This window comes from Sciurus vulgaris, assembly GCF_902686455.1.
Source record: "Sciurus vulgaris genome assembly, chromosome: 11".
Lineage (NCBI taxonomy): Eukaryota > Metazoa > Chordata > Mammalia > Rodentia > Sciuridae > Sciurus > Sciurus vulgaris.
In genome coordinates this window covers 38,723,397-38,730,226 of record NC_136472.1, presented here as the reverse complement: position 1 = coordinate 38,730,226, position 6,830 = coordinate 38,723,397, and positions in this window count along the sequence as shown.

Below are 6,830 nucleotides of genomic sequence, written 5' to 3'. Positions count from 1 at the left end.
TTGTATTTTATTTTGAGACAGGGTCTCACTGAGTTGCTTAGTGCCTTGCCTTTACTGAGGCTGGCTTTGAACTCCCGATCCTCCTACCTCAGCCTCCTGAGCTGCTGGGATTACAGACGTGCACCATTGCGCCCTGCTTGAGTGACGTTTTAAAATTCGTGTCAGAGTATGTGTGTCACTCTCTTGCTTAAAAAATCGTAATCTCTTGCTTAAAAATATGCCAGGTGTGGTGGTGCACGTCTGTAATCCCAGAGGCTCAGGAGGCTGAGACAAGAGGATTGCGAGTTCAAAGTCAGCCAGCCTCAGCAATTTAGCAGGGCCCTAAGCAACTTCACCAGACCCTGCCTCAAAATAAAATACAAAAAGGACTGGGAATGTGACTCAGTAGTTAAGCGTCTCTGGGTTCAATCCCAGTTATTAAAAAAGAAAATCAAAGGCTCAGCGCTTCTGTTAGAATAAAACCCGAGCTTATCCCCAGACTTATAAGATCCTGTGTGATCTGGCGTCATGGATCTCCTTTCCTTTGCATATACTTTGGACTTCTTGGTGTTCTTTGAACTCTCCAAGCTCGTTCTTGTATTTAGCCTTGTCTGTTCCCTCTGTTCTTGAGTGTCTATATGGCTGGATCCTTCCTGGTCTTTGGTCCTAGCTCAAAGTCACCTCCACAGTGAGGCTTACCTTGACCAGCCCCTCCCAAGTGCAAACCTCCCTCCACACCTCTTTGCCTTCTACCACACGGTCCTAGTTTACCCTCTTAATTTCATTTGCCACTCTCTGAAATGGACATGTTCACTTATTTGTGTACTGATTTATTTTGTCTCCTCCCACTGGAATCTAAGTGCTGTGCCAACAGGGACTCTTGCTCACCCCTCTGTCTCCATGGCCAAGCACAGTGCCTGGTCCATGGGAGACGCTCAATTCATATTTATTGAATGCATGCATGAATGCCAGGAATTATTCTCATTGCTTTCTGTAGATTACCCATAACTTTTACAATAATATGCTTAAGTATTATTATCTTCCCCATTTTACAGATGAGAACTGTCCATTTGTCTCCAGAGACTATTCATCTATATTACAGCATCCGCCATTTTGTCAGGTAACGTTCAATGTAATGAGAAAAGTCCCATGTTGGCAAATGCTTTGGACATTGTTTTCAGCAGTTATATCAGGATTTGAATTGTCTCTTTCTCCTTAGAGAAGTAATCTCCAACAGAAAGAGAAAACATCTCTCATTTTGTCATATAAAATGACATTGGGATTAAATAAATTAATGAAGCTAGAGGCAACATGATGTGTCTGGATTCCAATGGCTGGATTAAGTCCAACCTTTCCTCAGCCTCAGTTTCCTTTTTTATAAAATTGGAATAGAAAGATCTGCTGCTTAGTTATTATAATACATATAGAATGATACATTTGCATGGAAAATGTTTAATAAAAAATATGTTTAGAAACATTGATTGTCCTGGGAATGTGAAAGCACACTATTAAAAAAAAAAAAGAAACATTAATTGTGATCATGCTGCCAAGAATCAGAATTTAATTGCTAGAAAACTGCAAGTGGACCACTGAGTGAGAGGTTAGCCTGGATAATTTCAAAAACCTTTCACCTCTCCACTAAGCATGATTCTGATCACTGCTTTTCAATTTCTCTGTGGGTGGGACCCATTTTTTAAAAAAATTTCAATCCATCATGAATTGATACTTTTGTATAATACAACAAAAATTAGATGACTAGGGCCATATAACTTTAAAAATCCCAAATGGTTATCATTAGATTCAATAGATATGAAATTACTTCTTCAAATTGCCACAAAAGTTTCTAAATGTGGTTTAATTATAACTCATTGCATAACAAATTACCCCAAAACTCGGTGATTTAAAACTATTATCTGTCTTACACAATTTCCGTGGGTTAGAAATTCAGGAGCAGTTAACTGATTCTGGGAGTTTCTTGTTGAGAGTATATTCAAGATACAAGCTTGAAGGCCTGGAGCTGTAGGATCTGCTTTCCAGGTGGCTCATTTACATGATTGGCAAACGAGCGCTGGCTGTTGGCAAGAGGCCTGGTTCTTCTTCACCCACAGAGACCTCCCCACAGTGATGTTTGTGTGTCTTCATAGCATGGCAGCTGCTTTCTTCCAGAACAGTGATCCAAGGGACAGCGAGTTAGAAGTCACACAATCTTTTATGACCCACCCTCAGAAATCACATTTCATCAACTCTGCAATATCCTGTAGGTTAGGCACGTTGGCCCTCCTTGACATGGTGGAGACTTCATAGGACTTGAAGGCAGGAGATGACGATCATTCGGGACATCTTACAGAACATCTACACCAGTGCCCCTGACTTCCACATTTACCTATCTGTAACCCAAGTTCCTAGTACCAAATTCCTACAGATAATCTAAGTTTTGCAAATGAGGAAACTGGTATCTGATGAAAGACATGTCCCTAAAATAGTTGCGAAATCAGGATTCTTGAGTTCAGTGTTCTATCACATCCTTCATATCTGTTTTACCTACTGTGTAATGAATGCAGCTCACTGAGCAATTGGAATGAACCGGGTGGGCTGGGGACACTGAGACACTGAGATGCTGCTGCTGTGGGTTCTCTCGGGATCACCACAAAGCCATCTTCAAGGTGGCCGTCAAAGAGGATAGATAATTCAGTGAGCCAAGTTCAAAAGTGTCACAATGTGACAATGGAAATTGACTTGATTTAGCTTCAAAGATTCTTATTAGCTCAGAGAAATGATGGTTTTCCAGGAGAATTAATACATAGCCACTGGTAGAGAATGGAAGTGACTTTAGTGCTTTGAAACGTCTTTTAACTCAGTTCTTAGATGTACATAAAAAATGTGCTAGCTTAGAATCCTGTCCCTATAATACACACATTTCATGGCCAAGTGATTAAATCTTGATGCTAATCACAAAGGAAATGTGGACATTTTTGTAAGCTCATTGAATGAGGTTGTGAAATAACCTGCTTTATGCTAAGTGAATCCTCCTGAACGCTTTGCTCACATTACGGGGTCATGTGCAGAGAGGTTACTTGCTTGTGATAGAGTCTCTATTTATATGGTCAACAGTACATTAAAATTGTGACAAATGAATATGGTGTCTCACTCAATTTTGGATTATATTTTTCTTCTCTTTTTTGCTCTTCTCCTAATTGAACCAAAAGCCCTAAACAAGAAAAAGTGAAAATTTCTGAGTTTAGAAACGACAACTTTATGTTTGGAAATGGTTCCAAACAAGAAAAGATACAAGAATAATAGCTTGTCTTTTCTTTACTTAGGTTTGCCTTTCATTAACTTTTTTTTTTTTTTCTTTTTCCCAGTACTGGGGTTTGAAGCCAGGCATCTTCTGCCATTGAGCTATATCCTCATCCCTTTTGAGACAGTGTCTTGCTAAGTTCCTGAGCGTCTCATTAAATTGCTGAGGCTGGTCTCAAGCTCGCATCCTCCTGCCTCAGCCCCTAGGGTCCCTGGGAACTTTGTATCCTCTGGATACATATAGTTTAGCCCGGAAGCCCACCGACTTCTAGCCTCTGGTCTCTCCTATCAATTAGAAGACTCCTAAGCACTGCAGTCTGAGACCCACTAGTTGATTACAGGCCTGTGACCACCATGCCCAGACATTTTTTAATTTTTGCTTTAAGACAGGGTCTTGCTAAGTTTGCCCAGGCTGGCTTTGGACTTGAGATCCCCCTGCCTTAGCCTCCCAAGTTGCTAGGATTATAGGTGTGCACCACAGCATCTGGCTCATCTCCCCTATTTATAGACTCACCAGGCTTCCCTCTTATCTGTTCATCCCATAAAATGTATTCCTCCTTTTCCATAAGTGTAGCATTGGCCCTATGTCATCCGTGATGGTGAAGAACTAGGTGCTTTACGAGTATGAACTCCTTGAATCCACATAACAGCCGTCTGTGGCAACTCCTATTTATTGTCACCGCTGAGGAAATTGAAGCCCAGACAGGTTAAGTAACTTGCCTGAGGTCCTACAGCTAATAAGCCTTAACCAAGGCTCTTAACCCTGTGCTCCTCTAGAGATAAGGCCTTCTTCCCAAATGAAGTTTTAAAGTAGAGAACAAAGTTTCAATTGAAACAAAGAAAGTATATTAGGCAATAAAAGCTACAGAAGCTTCCAGGAGAGTCTAAAATCATTTCAGTAACTTATCCATGCCTACCATATGTCAGGCAGGTGTTAGGGTCTAGAGACACAGGGACAAATGAGAGAGAGTGCCCTTTGTGGAATTAGGGGTTTAGCAACAATTTCTCTCTCTCTCTCTCTAAGAGATGGAATCTTGCTGTGTTGTCTGGCTGGCCTTGAACTTCTGAATTCAAGTGGTCCTCCTGCCTCAGTTTCCCAAGTTTCTGGGATTACAGGTGTGTGCCACTGCTCTTGGCTTAGGTGCAATTTCTTGTTTTGGTGGTAGGAGGGGGTACTGGGGTTTGAACCCAAGGGTGCTTTCCCTATTTTTTTTTTTTTTTTTTTTTTTCTTTTTGAGACAGTGTCTTGCTAAGTTGTTGAGGCTGGCCTTGAACTTGTGATCCTCCTGTCTCAGCCTCTCTAGTTGCTAGGATTACAGGGATGTGCCACCATGCCCTGCTGGCTGCAATTTCTTATCGAAATCAGGAAACAACTTACCCAATAAGTGTAGGAAGGGGTATTGGTCAGGGCTGTGCAGGTTGCTGGAGCTCGTGTGAGAGATCCTGATCCAGTAGACACATAGTTCAGCCCAGGAGCTGGCCTATTCTAGTGTCTGTCCTCTCCTACGAATTAGGAGACTCCTAAGCACTGCAGTCTGAGACCCACGAGGTGAGTGGCTGCAAATGGGGTCATTAAGGAGACTGCCCGGAAGAGAAGGGGCTTGAACTGAGAGTTCAGGGTGAAGTCAAGTCAGAGGTCAGCAATGTTCACTCAGACCCATCTCTTTGCCTGGCACAGTATCAATATCCTGTAAAGAAACTGAATTTACATGTCACCCTGCCAGAAAGTGACAGAATCATAATTTTTTTTTGGTAGAGCCGAGGATCGAACTCAGGACCTGTGCGTGATAGGAAGCGCGGTATCGCTGAGTGTCAGCGGTAGGAATTGAAACCCCTCACCTGGACAGCCTCAGCCCCTCTCCTGCCGATGCCCAAAGTGCCTCTCATAAACTCTGGACTTACCTGCAGACTTGCCCTGCCTGGTTAAAGCCTCTGGTCTTTGCCCATCCTACTCCCAGATCTAGGGCCATTTCAAATGTCACCTCCTCTTTACTTCAGACAGCTGCCCTTGGGTTAATTTTGCCCTTGTCTGTGTTTCCATAGCAGTTTTTACTTATCTTCATTATTGTGCTTTGTTTACATTTCCAGCCAGACTAAACTCAAATGTCCTCCAATAATCTGGGGAGAAAAGTATTTGTTTTCTTTATTCTGTGGTTGAGAAAGCTGCTGTGCACTGAGGTGAGCTGGTGGAGGCAGCAGAGTACGGGGCTAAGAGTCCTGGGTTAAGCCAGCTGTTGGCCACTCAGGAAAGTGATTTCACTGTCCAGGCTTCAGTTTCCACGACTCACTGCTCAGTTAACAACACACAGAGGGCTATGATGTGGATTCAAAGAGTTAATAGTTATAGAGTGCCTAGAAGAATGTCTGGAACTCAGGAAGTGCTATGTAAACGTTTATTAAGTAGCTCCTCATTGAAATTCAAATCTAAGACTTCAGATGCTAATGCTCTTAACAACTGCTCTGCTTTAACTCTGTAGGAGTCCAAGTTTTCCTGCAATTAGAAGCAGCATCGGAAGGAAGCTGGTTTGAGCAGAAGACACCAGTGAGGTGAGAGGAAGCAAAATCTTGCTGCAAACTGCTGCATTAAGGTGTGGACCTGGGGAGGGAACAAGTGCTTGACTCACTGGACACTGGGTCTAGGGCATGCAGTGACTCAGTCAGGCAGTGACCACCAGAGGAGGCTCCAGGAAATGGTTCCCTCTTTAAAAGTCTCCAAATGTCCTTCCTTGCAAACCAGTTGAGGGTTAGACATTTTGCCACCTGGGTGACATGCTACAAAGACTCTGCCTGAGCATTCATGATTCTGCAAAATGGTGCCATCGACAAGCAAAGTGTCAATTACTGTTTTGGCTGAGGATGGTGGAGAGCGTGGCTGATTTCTTAAATTTTACAAGTGTTGCTACAACAGGGATTAGGAATAAAGCTTACATTTCCAAGGCAAGAATCATTTTATTTTTACTTAAAACTACTTATAAGATCATTGCATAGATAAAATCTATGATTATTGTTATTAATGTTGATATGGTTAAAAAATTATGGATTGAATTGTGATTGATCTGGTAGCAAAGCACAAGTTCACTGTGAGCTGATAAAAAAAAATATGTAAAAGTTTTCAGGTTAGGGCTCATGGGTAGACAGTGTTTGCCCACATGTGGAAGAGTTACTCACTGATTAACCTTCCCATCAAATACTGAATATTAACTTAAAATGCACAGTCCTCCTAACTGGGGGATGATTTAAAATAGCGATTCTCAAATTTGAGCATGGGTCAGAATCACCCTCAGAGCTTGTTAAAACACAAATGACAGAGCCCCATCCCCAGAGTTTCTGACTCTGTTGAAGGTGAAGCCGTGACTCCGTGAATCTTTTTCGTTAGGTTCCCAGGGATGCTGATACTGCTGGTTCAGGGACCAGTTTGAGAACCGTTGAGTTGGAGCAAATATCCCCTCGCTGGCAGCACATCCCCACCACCTGTGCTGCGATGCAATCTAATTGGATTTGTCTTAAATAGGCCACCTTATACAGTCAAATTTCCCAACCACCACTTTCAGTGC